This window comes from Bubalus bubalis, chromosome 3 (genome assembly GCF_019923935.1).
Source record: "Bubalus bubalis isolate 160015118507 breed Murrah chromosome 3, NDDB_SH_1, whole genome shotgun sequence".
NCBI lineage: Eukaryota > Metazoa > Chordata > Mammalia > Artiodactyla > Bovidae > Bubalus > Bubalus bubalis.
In genome coordinates, this window is record NC_059159.1 from 89,861,900 (window position 1) to 89,875,412 (window position 13,513).

At 36.3% G+C, this 13,513-nt stretch overlaps 1 protein-coding gene across 5 annotated transcripts in view; it reads right to left on the reverse strand.

The window, feature by feature from the left end:
• Nucleotides 1-13,513, reverse strand: part of CNTLN (centlein) — a 341,020-nt gene that overhangs the window by 270,771 nt on the left and 56,736 nt on the right. The gene's annotated exons all lie outside the window — the stretch shown is intronic.

Consider the following 13,513-nt stretch of genomic DNA (forward strand, 5'->3'; position numbering starts at 1 on the left):
CTCAACATTCAGAAATGAAGATCATGGCATCTGGTCCCATCACTTCATGGCAGATAGATGGGGAAACAGTGGAAACAATGTCAGACTTTATTTCTTTGGGCTCCGAAATCACTGCAGATGGTGATTGCAGCCATGAAATTAAAAGACGCTTACTCCTTGGAAGGAAAGTTATGACCAACCTAGATAGCATACTCAGAAGCAGAGACATTACTTTGCCAACAAAGGTCCGTCTAGTCAAGGCTATGGTTTTTTCAGTCGTCATTTATGGATGTGAGAGTTGGACTATAAAGAAAGCCTAGCGCCAAAGAATTGATGCTTTTGAAGTGTGGTGTTGGAGAAGACTCTTGAGAGTCCCTTGGACAGCAAGGAGATCCAACCAGTCCATCCTAAAGGAGACCAGTCCTGGGTGTTCTTTGGAAGGAATGATGCTAAAGCTGAAACTCCAGTACTTTGGCCACCCTATACAAAGAGCTGACTCACTGGAAAAGACTCTGATGCTGGGAAGGATTGGGGGCAGGAGGAGAAGGGGACGACAGAGGATGAGATGGCTGGATGGCATCACCAACTCGATGGACGTGAGTTTGAGTGAACTCCGGGAGTTGGTGATGGACAGGGAGGCCTGGAGCGCTGTGGTTTATGGGGTCACAAAGTCAGACACGACTAAACTGAATGCATTCCCCAGTAGCCCTTGTGATCAACAGTCTTCCCCACCTTCCAACACTTCTCCCTCTTCTGCCCCTTAGATAAGATCCTCTGTGGGGCTTACCTGAAAGCATGCCACCCACAAACATTAATAAAGGCATATGCTCCGGGTCTGTCCTTCTCTGGAGCTCTCTGCCTTGACCTCCCTGTGCTGTCCCTTGAAGCAGGCTAAGTACTTTCTCCAGGACCTGTAAGTAATAAATTTTTCTATTCCAACTTTTCTTGTGGTCTGCTGCTGAATCATGGTTCACTATCCACCACTCTGTGCTCTACTTAACACAGAGTTCAGTGTTAATTTGACAAATCTATAACAGCTACCAGTTAGGAGTAAGAATGGGAAACCATCTGAGCCACCAGGGAAGATCCAAACAAAGTTTTAGAAGTTGGGAATTCCTTGGCAGTCCATTAGTTAGGAGTTGGTGCTCTCACTGCAAAAGTCTTGAGTTTGATCCCTGGTCAGGTGACTAAAATCTCATAAGCTGCTCACATGGCCAAAACTTAAAAAGAAAAGAAAAAAAAAAAGCTGACAATTGAGTAAGCATAAAATAGTATTCTAGGATACTGAGACAGTAAGTGAAGCAGGAAAAAAAAAAAATAGGATGACTACCAAATAGTATTAAACAGTGAGGTTAATGGTCCTAAATTTAAATTTACATAAGACCAGTCATCATGTTTTAGAGTTTTTCTCTAGCCATGTTTAGCCCTCTGGATGTAGGCACACGGTAGATGGAGAGAGTTGGAATAAATGTTTGAAATTTTGTAAACATGCTATGACTACTATTTTTACTATTTTGCTAATTTTCTCTTTACTAGGAATTAACATGTTTAATGCATGATCACGATACACTGCCTTCAACCAGGTTTTCCTTTTACTTGTGCTTCTTTTATTAATAATGAAACTAAACATACTTTTAGAAATTGAAATGCCTTTCCCCTGTAAATTTGCCACTGCCTGTCAATATACCTACAATATACCCCATGGACTGTAGCCTACCAGGCTCCTCCCTCCATGGGGTTCTCCAGGCGAGAGTACTGGAGTGGGTTGCCATTTCCTTCTCCAGGGGATCTTCCCAACCCAGGGATCGAACCCAGGTCTCCCACATTCCAAGCAGACGCTTTAACCTCTGAGCTACCAGGGAAGCCCTATTTTACATCTTACTGTTTTTATTGATTTACAAAACTATTTTATATATTAAAAATATATGCCCCTTGCCTATCACTTGTCACTAACATATAATCTCAAATTTTCATTTGAATGTGTAATTTACCATTATAAAACCATAATGTTGCAAAAGAATGCTACTTCCATTCAAGGTACAGTTGACTCATGAACAATGCACGTTTGAACTGTCAGTGTCCACTTACAGTGGATGTCTGTCAACAGTAAACACTGTAGAACCACGAGTCCATGGTTGGTTAAACTATGGATGCAGTGATACAAGACCATGGAGGCTGACTGTATTTTATACAAGGATTAACCCCCAGTCATTCCAGGCTCAACTGTATATGGATCAAGAGAAAAACTGAGGGCTTCCCAGGTGGCGCTAGTGGTAAAGAACCTGCCTGCCAATGAAGAGACGTAGAGATGCGGGTTCAGTCTTTGGGTCGGGAAGATCCCCTGGAGAGGGCATAGCAACCTACTCCAGTATTCTCGCCTGCAGAATCCCATGGACAGAGAAGCCAGGCGAGCAACAGTCCATAGCACTGCAAAAAGCTGGACACAACTGAAATGACTTAGCATGCACACACACACAGGAAAAATATTAATAACTTCAAATTCCAACGAATAGGGCATGATAGGGTTTAGTCAGGGAAAAAGGCCCAGGTTGAGACAGTCAAGATATTAATTCTAGTCAGAAAATTCCTCTATAAATCCTTTCTGAATATACTATGAATCTATGTTTAACTTCTCAGAAATTAAACTTAACACAGATAAATTCTTTCTAATTCGCTCACTTCTAAAACACTATCATCAAAATAAATTCTAATGGTCCTTTTAAATGAGATAATGGAAAAGTAGACTATATGCCACAAACCCCAAACAAAGGCATTCCTGCTGCTTCCAAATTAGCTTGGTACCAGAGCAATTATCTCCTATGATACACGTATGTACATAACTCACTCACACTCTAACTCAGTGCTATTCATAGTGTGGGTCACCAAAGAAGAAGCATCAGCATCACCTAGGAGCTTGTTAGAAATGTACCATCCTCCACGCACCCTGAAAGTAGAAACTGTGAGGGAGGAGTCCAGCAATCTGTATTTGACAAAAAGATGCTATGGACTGAATGTTTCATATCCATATGTTGAAGCCCTAATCCCCAGTGAGAGGGTATTTGTAGGTAGGGCCTTTGGAAGGGTCATGAGAGTAAGGCCCACACGAATAGGATTAGTGGGAGAGATTAGAGAGAAAGATGATCTCTCTCTCCTATCATGTGAGCATACTTCAAGAAGGCAGCTGTCTGCAAGAGAGCTCTCCCAAGGAATGGAGTTGGCAGGCACTTTGATATTGGGTTTCCTCGCCTCCAGAACTACGAGAAATAAATGTTTGTTGTTTAAGCCACCCATTCTATGGAATTCTGTTATAGTAGCCCAAACTGACAAGAGACAAAGCCTCAGATAATTCTAATACACACTAAATCTGAGAATCACTGAAGTAACAGTAACTGACACACTTCTCAACCGATTAAGGTGAATAATATTGAAAGGATAGGTCATAAATGAAATATGAATCTTCACATAAACTTCCAAAATAGACCTCAATGATATATTTATAACAAAAAATTCCAAAGACCACCATGTTACAGTTTTGAAGTTGAAAAAAAACAGTTTAAAATCTATATAGAGATTTGTCCCGCAACTCCTGGTCGCATGGGATGTCTAATATTTTCCTAACAGGAAAATTCTCCCAAGAGAAAACAATGCTACAATATGAATACAATATTTTTTATTTGGAATAATATAATGAAAACAATTGCTTTGAGTTTAAAGATCATCAACCTATCTGGTCAATTCAATTAATATACAGTCTATGTATTTACAAGACATTAAAAAAAGGTTACTAAAAATAAAGACACTGTCAAGAAGTTGATGATGATCAATGACTGAAACAAACTCCTGTTTAGCTAATTAGAACCACTGATGTGCAATAATGATGTGAGCTAAGAATATTTGCAGACTTCTTTAGAATGAAAAATGAAGTGAAAAGAGGCTGTCAAATTTGTACGAGTTTAAAGCTCCAATCACTTTTCCCAAGAGTATGACCCATTTAAACATTTAACATTGCTGTACTTAGCCACATGAATTACCATGCCAACTTTTTTTCCATTTTTCTAAACTGAAAAATCTGAGAAATTATTCTAAAGCATTAAGAAACAAAATTTTATTGTGTTATAGACCATGCCATATATTATACAATATGACAGGATCATATTTTCTGGGCTTGAGCCCATTTTTAATGAGATGTCAAAAATGAAATATTAGAGTCTAAAAGAAACATTTAACTATAAATGAGGCAATGATATTGGCCTGAATTAGAAAACAAAGAAAATAAGAAAGCAAAACTCACTGATGTTGATTATTTTTAATTAACAAATTACACTGATGCAAAAAATATAAACACTGTATTAACATTTCCTTTAAGAACAGAATCTATTAAAATGTATATTTTATTCTTATTAAGGGCTTTCCATTTAAATGCATTCTCAATTTCTATTAAGCATTAAAATTCTGAAACAGTAACACTAATAAAAATGGAAATTTAGAGAAATGAGAATTATACCATTACAAGTTATTTATTCTTTTATCCACAAACTGCTTTATAACTATTTTCTATTTTCAATATGTATAGCAAATTACTAGAATGGTATCAATGAATAATATAATAATAAGATAACTTGAAAAAGAGAAAAACTATAAAACTTGACATATTTTTCAGACACACTTATTCCACAGTAAAACCAGCTTTACAAAAAAAAAAACAAACTAATATTCTGAATGAAAATAAATTACTAAGTCCACAAATCCTAATCAACTCTGGTATAAAAATATTTTATAGCTCCAAGTACACTTGAAATACCTATTTTGTCTAAGATCAGAAGTTAATTTTTATTATATAATCCAGAATCCCTATTATATTTTGTTTGCATGTCTAATACAGCAGCACAGGTTCAATCACTGGTCAGGAAACTAAGATCCCATATGCTGCACGGCATGGACAAAAAATAAAAATAAACTATATGTGAAAGCCAAAATTTGTGCTGGAAGAGGTAGCCTGAGACATGAAAAATTATTCTTTTTACCCTGTTCAATCAGGTAGCTCCAAACTAGAACAAAGAATAAAATTAGGCTACAATATCTGAATCCAAATTTTTTAAATTATGGAGTATTGATAACTCTTTAAACAAAGAAGCAATAACTTAACAGAATTAACAGATTAGATTTAATACATGACTAAACAGTATACTAGATAACATCATTTCTAAGTACACAAAGTTGAAACTCAAAACAAAATCTTCCCTATTTTATAGTTGGAAATTAAATGACCTTATTTAGTTTCTGATTTTCTTGTTCCCTTTTTTAAATCACAAGCCCAGTTACTTCTATATATACTCAACATTTATCTAAAATATCCATAAAAGAATTAGAAAAGATTGTGTTATATGTCTTTAATAATTGTGCAAATATTTTTTACCCAGAATCAAGAAGTCTCTTATAGTGTTCAAAAATATCAGCACTTCAGAACAGACTGTTTTAACATCTGCACATCACCAGGGCTGCCTCCAAGGATTTTTAAATGATGCCTGCCTGTGCTGAATAAAGTGCTAACTTGCACCTTGCATTTCAAACTGTGTCCTGAGCAGCCATCCAGTTGGTACAACACCAGCTGAATTCCCACAGGCCACTGTTCACTCAGGCTTGACTGCAATTATCATGTCAATATTTTGTGCTCTGATATGCAGATATGCACACATGCAAGCTGCATAATACCTCCTTCTCCATGGAATGTTGACTTATGTTCAATGTTCTGGGAATTTTTAATGAAACTAGAAATAAACTTTCACCAAATGATAACAATCACAATTATTTTCCCTTAAAATAAAAATTTATATTTCTGTGTCACCCTCTGCCATGCATAAAAAGAATAATTTTTAAGTAACTTTGCTTCACTAGAATTTCAAAATTCTTCCATTTAAAACTCTTCATAAAAGTTAACAGACTATTAGTCAGCTTCTTGCATCTACACTAAGAGTTCAAATGCATTTCTTCATACTTTATTGGATGTTCTTTTACCTTAAACAGTAGACTACTTCCAATTAAACACCCTTCTGTTAGTTCCTTTGACCATCTTTCCATCCATCCACATCATTGCCTAGGCATTCATGGCTGTTGCAACAAGAAAAGGGCTCAGCAAAAATATATTTATGTCCTGTGTGGAGCTGCCTAGCAGCACTGCTGCCAGATGGAAGAATTCTGGCAGCTACACTTCTGGGGTCTCCAACCAGCCATGCTACTACCATGCTCCAAAATGCAACCCTTTTGCAGGCTGTGTTGGCTTAAAACACAAGAGACAGTGTACAACCATACAGCAGCTGTGCAACCCATGTGTTTAGGAGTGGAATTGAGCATAAGGGAGGTTTTCTCAATCATGAGAATATATAATATAACCTTATAACAACAGCCTGCTTATTATTAAGCACCTAAACTTTAACTATAAACATTAATATGAGATAATCTCTCATCCTCTTTGAGGTTAAATCTTCAAATTAAAGTATTTCAAGGATATAGCATGTATATCTTAAGCAAATATGTAACAAATACTAAAAGTCTTCTTACTTCTTCAATTCCTTTTTATGGTTACCATTTTTCAAGACAGTTTTCATTTTGAAAAAGTGAATTCTTAAAAATAGAAGAGTACAAGGAAACAATTATTGAGAAGCCTATTAGACTGTAAGTATAGAATGCTAAAAAGAAAGTAAAACATATTTTTAGAATTTATACAAATATAAGGTGTTTGGATATAAAAACAATAGGAAAATAAAGCAATATCTATAGGTTTCATTTGAAAGTTTGTATGAAACAATAAAAGTATTAATTTTGATAAACTCTAAAATCTTCAATTTGAGATTTAGATATATGTTTGAATTTGAGTATTTAACTTCAAGTACAATATACATTGTTTTAAGAATTAAACATTTAATATTAATGAACTATTGGGAGGGATTGGGGGCAGGAGGAAAAGGGGATGACAGAGGATGAGATGGCTGGATGGCATCACCAACTCAATGGACGTTGAGTCTGAGTGAACTCCAGGAGATGGTGATGGACAGGGAGGCCTGGTGTGCTGCGATTCATGGGGTCACAAAGAGTCGGACACGACTGAGCGACTGAACTGAACTGAACTGACTGGTAACATCAAAAAGGAATTACTTTTGGAAGCCTATATTCTGGAAGATGCTAACTGGCTTTTCTCGATTCTCCAAAAACAAACTTAAAAGATACTTAAACTATAACATGATGTGGAGATGATGGTGATGACTATAATGCATTAACTCAAAACAACTCACTATTCTCATTTCACAAAAATGAAAACTAAGGTTAAAAAAAATGAAAAGAAAGCTAAAGTAGATAAAAGTAATTATTTTGCCTCGATTCATACAACAAGAAAGTGGTAGAGCCAAGGTTCCAAACCAAGTAGTCTTGTCTACATAGCTGTGTTCTTAACCATAAATCATTAAAAATAACTTCTTTACAGAAGTTCTAATGAAAGATGTGTAAATTTTTCCCTATCTTTAAACCTGTTAAATATTGAATCTCAGATTTTCTTCATCCTTAAAGATAAAAATATTCACCTTTCTAGTTTAGAGTCTCTTCCAGAATGTCAGAATTGCCTGTGAATCTGTGTTAAAATGCAGATAGTCCAATCTCATCATAAACCTTGATAAATCACATAAAGGTCATGAATAAATTATAGCTCAAAAAGCTCTTAAATGAATCTACTACTCAGTAAAGAAAACACTGATATAAATGAGTCTTTTTTCAATCTATAACTCCTCAATGATTACAATTAAATGAGACATTCCTTGCACATCCCTGATCAAAGTTTTGGCCACTTGAGAGAACTTTCAAGTATCAGTGCCAATTTTGAGTACCTACTACTGGAAAAGTTTTTAACTAGATGCTTCTCTAATTCCTGAACAAACTCTTTTTAAAATCCTCTTAACAGATGTGGAAACTGAGGCCTATAGAATTTAAGTTAGGAAGCGATGGAAATAATGCAATTTAAATTCTGGTCTGTATGACTTCTAAGTCTATGATCTCAACCATCCGTCACAGACCGAAAGTTTGTGTCTTTCAGTGACAATCCCTAACATGATGGTATTTGGAGCTGCAGAACTGGGAAGTAATCAAGTTATGAGAGTAGAGTCTTCATGAATGGGATTGTGCTTAGTCACTCAGTCATGTCCAACTCTTTCGTCCCCGTGGATTGTAGCCTACCAGGCTCCTCTGTCCATGGGGATTCTCCAGGCAAGTATATTGGAGTGTGTTGCTATGCCCTCCTCCAGGGGATCTTCCCAACCCAAGGATCTAACCCAGGTCTCCCACATTGTAGGTGGATTCTTTACCATCTGAGCCAGCAGAAATGCCCATGAATACTGCAGTGGGTAGCCTATCCCTTCTCCAGGGAAACTTCCTGACCCAGGAATCAAACCAGGGTCCCCTGCATTGCAGGCAGATTCTTTACCAGCTTAGCTACCAGGGAAGCCCATGAATGGGATTGGTGCCCTTAAGTGAAAATGAAGAGACCAGAGCTCTCTCTCCTTGCCATATGAGGATATAAGAAGTTGGCACCCTGCAACCCAGAATAGGACTCTCCACAGAACCTGATCTTGTGCTTCCAGTCTTCAGAGAGTAAGAAGTAAATATCTGTCGTGTAAGTCACAGAGTTTATCAGTCAGTTCAGTCGCTCAGTCATGTCCGACTCTTTGCAACCCCATAGACTGCAGCAGGCCAGACATCCCTGTCCTTCACAACTCCCAGAGCTCGCTCAAACTCATGTCCATCGAGTCGGTGATACCGAGTTTATGGAATTTTGTTAAAATAGACTGAGCTGAGAGACCATCTTTTCCCACTGTCAATTTGAAAATTCCTGACATTAAAATTTAATCTTAAATAGATTTCCAGAAGTTCTGATTTTATGCAAATCTCTAACTGATTCATGGGTGAATCACTCACAATTCATGAGTGAAAAATCTTTAATCACAGAAAAAATGATTTTTTAATTTAACAAGCATGACAAAACAAACAAGATTTAAGACAAAATAAATGCTGGAAGAGCTTATTTAGTTAATAAAGGAGGTCAGGGAAGATATCTCTAAAATAATGATTACATTTTTTACTACCACTAGCTTCTAAGAGACACTAATGTTTTTTACTTTCCCTGACCCACTCTCTCTTAATGTAATAAGCAGAATTCTGAGCACATACTAGGCATTCAGGTAATAATTCTGAATTAAATTAAAAGTATTTATTAAGCATTAATAGGTACACAAACTCTAATACAATCTATATAAATCTAGAACTTAAAAGCTCATAAAAAACAGAAATTTCAAGAGGACTAAAGACAATAAAAATATCTATATTAATTGAATGCTTTGGTATTTTGTGCTGAGATGGGAGAGTATATTTTAAAAGAAAGAAACAATAGTCTTCTTTAAGAACCAAAAGATACAAGGAAAATATCATATTTCTGTGCTGGCCCAATAAACCAAAAAGCTTTCATTTCTAGCATTATTATAGTTCAAAATTATGATTAGGCATAGTTATACTCCTCCATCAAATCATTAGCATGACCTCTGCAACAGATTTATTAATAGCTTCCAGTAATTACCTATTAAAATACAATTTCTTGAAATCACTATGAAATATATTCAAATTGTAATCTTGAATTTAAGATTCCTAATTTAATCTTAAATGGGATAAAATATCACTAAGTAATAAATGTACTTTATTTTTCAAAGTTTAAAGGCATTGTGGTTGTATCCTTTTCCCTGAACTAATAACTTAGAAACAACTTTAAAGTCTAGGATCTTAAAATAAACATAGATCACATTCACTTGTTTTCTTTTTTCTTAAGCAACAAGCATTTTCTTTGTTAACACTCAGGAGTTCATTTTCTCTTTAGGGAGTGGTTAACCACCCTTATGGCAGAAAGTGAAGAGGAACTAAAAAGCCTCTTGATGAAAGTGAAAAAACAGAGTGAAAAAGTTGGCTTAAAGCTCAACATTCAGAAAATGAAGATCATGGCATCTGGTCCAATCACTTCATGGCAAATAGATGGGGAAACAGTGGAAACAGTGTCAGACTTTATTTTGGGGGGCTCCAAAATCACTGCAGATGGTGACTGCAGCCATGAAATTAAAAAACGCTTATTTCTTGGAAGGAAAGTTATGACCAACCTAGACAGCATATTCAAAAGCAGAGACATTACTTTGCCAACAAAGGTCCGTCTAGTCAAGGCTATGGTTTTTCCTGTGGTCATGTATGGATGTGAGAGTTGGACTGTGAAGAAGGCTGAGCGCCGAAGAATTGATGCTTTTGAACTGTGGTGTTGGAGAAGACTCTTGCGAGTCCCTTGGACTGCAAGGAGATCCAACCAGTCCATTCTGAAGGAGATCTGGGATCTCTTTGGGATTTCTTTGGAAGGAATAATGCTAAAGCTGAAACTCCAGTACTTTGGCCACCTCATGCAAAGAGTTGACTCATTGGAAAAGGCTCTGATGCTGGGAGGGATTGGGGGCAGGAGGAGAAGGGGACGACAGAGGATGAGATGGCTGGATGGCATCACTGACTCGATGGACATGAGTCTGAGTGAACTCCGAGAGTTGGTGATGGACAGGGAGGCCTGGGGTGCTGCGATTCATGGGGTCGCAAAGAGTTGGACACGACTGAGCGACTGATCTGATCTGATCCGATATTGACTATCCCTGAGAACATTACATTACATGCATGGTTGAAAAGAATGTCTCTTCTAATTTTTCTTGGATACAGTGTCCTGTAAATATCAATTTAGTCCAACTGGTCTATGGGGTCACATAGGATTCTGTTGTCTTATTTAATTTTTTGTCTGGTTGATATGTCCATTGATGTCAGTGGGATTCTGTAGTCTCATATAATTATTGTATAGATCATATGCTGATCCATAATACAAGATTTACAAGTTTAAGAAGACTGAAATCACATCAAATATCTACACAACCACAAATCATGAAATCAGAAGCCATGAAATCAGAAATCAGTAACAGGAGGAAACTGGGAGACTTGCAGATATGTAGAAATTAAATAACACACTTTTGGACAACAAAAAATAAAAAATAATTTTATACAAATGAAAAAGTACTTTAAAACTCTGTGGAATAATAATAACAATTCTAAGAGAAAAAAACTATGGCAAGGAATGCCTACATTAAGAAAAAGAAAGATCTCAAACAACCTAAATTTACACTTCAAAGAACTTAAAAAAAAAAGACCTCAGGCCAAAAATAGCAGAAGAAAGGAATTAATAAAAAATAGAGCAGAAATAAATGAAACAAGTAGGGACTAAAAGAAAGAAAAAATATCTATGAAATTGAGTTGTTTTATTGATAAACAAAATTGACAAACCTTTAGCGAGAAAAATGAGAGAAGACTCAAAACTATAGATGAAATAAGACATTGTACAAAAGATACAACAGAAATACAAAGCATAGTTAAGAGACTACTATAAAGAATTATTTGCAAACAAATTGGATAACATAGAAGAGATGGAATAAATTTGCGGAAAGAGACAACCTACCAAGACTTAATCATGAAGAAAGAGAAAATCTGAACAAGGCTAAACTTTAAGATATTCCTTGAAATGAAATTAAAAATATCCTGACAGTGAAAGCAACTCTTCCACCTAAGCTGAGTAAGAGCCTCTTTCTCCATGAACCACTGATGTGACCAGAAGCCTGATCTAGCATCCAAAGCTGCCACAGCAGCCCCTCCATCTCTTTCATGAAAGCCTCATAGACATCGTCCTTAGTCTGCACCGACACGGGAACAGATGGGCCAGATTTGGGTGCTGTTTTGGCAAGAGGCACAGCAGAATCATCCTCCGACATTTTCATCAGATTTCTTCCCCTACTCCAATTCCTTGGAAACTTGTGATCAAGGGGAACTTTGTTATTTGTTTTGGCTCTCTTATTGTGTGCTGTGGGCACTGGAGTAGAGATTTCTGGAAAAACCAGTTTATTTCACCCCCATCTTGCCTTTCATGTTTGAGTTCTTTTTAATATTTTCTTGTAAATATTTTGTAATATTGTAGTGAAATGGATCACAATGTCATTTCCTAATACAAAGCAATATATGTGGGAAGAAAATGTACAATTCTTTGATTAAAATTCCCACTGATCTAAAAAAAAAAAAAAGAAAGAGAAAATCTGAAAAGGAGGTTAAATTGAATCCAAAATACCTGCAAAAACCAAAGCTCAATTCCAATAGTTTATTGGTCATTTCTACCAAACATCTAAAAAAAATGAATTAATGCCATCCTTCTTAAACTCTTCCAAAATAGTCAAGAAAAAAATCACATTTACACTCATTTTCCACACCCCCATTATCTTGATAGCAAAACCCGGCAAGAGAACTACAAGAAAACTGCAGACCAAAATTCCTGATAAACGCAAGGTGTAAAAGTCCTCAACATTCTGGCAAACTGAATTTAACAGCACATTGAAAGGACCATACAACAAGATAAAGTAAGAGTTATCCCAGGTACACAAAGATGGTTCAATACATTTAAATTAATAAATGTGAAACACCACATTAACAGAATTAAAGAATAAAACTCATATATGATCATCTCAGTAGATGCAGAAAAGGAATTTCACAAAATAAAACATCCTTTTATGATAAAAAACACTCAACAAATTGAGTATAAATAGAATATACTTCAACATAATAAAAGATATACATGAGGAGTCCATAGCTAAAATAATACTAAACAGTTAAGGTTTGAAAGCTTTCCATCTAAGATCAGGAATAAGACAAAGATATTCACTGTCATTACTTCTATTAATATTTAGCATCATACTGGTGGCCTTCCCAGGTGGCGCTAGTGGTAAAGAACCCGCCTGTCAAGGCAGGTTAGACATAAGAGACACGGGTTCATTGGTTCCCTGGTTCGGGAATATCCCCTGTAGAAGGAAAAGACAATCCACTCCAGTATTCTTGCCTGGAGAATCCCATGGACTGAGGAGCCTGGCAGCCTACAGTCCACAGGGTTGCACAAAGTAGGACACAACTGAAACAATGACTTAGCACATGGTACTGGTGATCCTAGGCAGAGTACTCAGGCAAGAAAAAGAAATAAAAGGTGCCCAAATTAGAAAAGAAGTAAAACTGTTTTTCATCTTCAGTCATATGATCTTACATACAGAAAATCCTAAAGACTCCACCAAAACACTGGCAGAACTAATCAATCAATTCAATAAAGCTACAGTGCACAAAAATCAACATAAAGAAGTAAGTGTGTTTCTATACACTAACAATGAAACATTTAAAAAGAAATAAAGTGCTGGGCATACACACCAAGGAAACGAGAACTGAAAGAGACACATGTACCCCAATGTTCACTGCAGCACTGTTTACAATAGCCAGGACATGGAAGCAACCTAGATTTCCTTCGGCAGATGAACAGATAAGGAAGTTGTTGTACATATAAACAATGGAATATTACTCAGCTATAAAAAAAATGCTTTTGAGTCAGTTCTAATGAGGTGGATGAAAC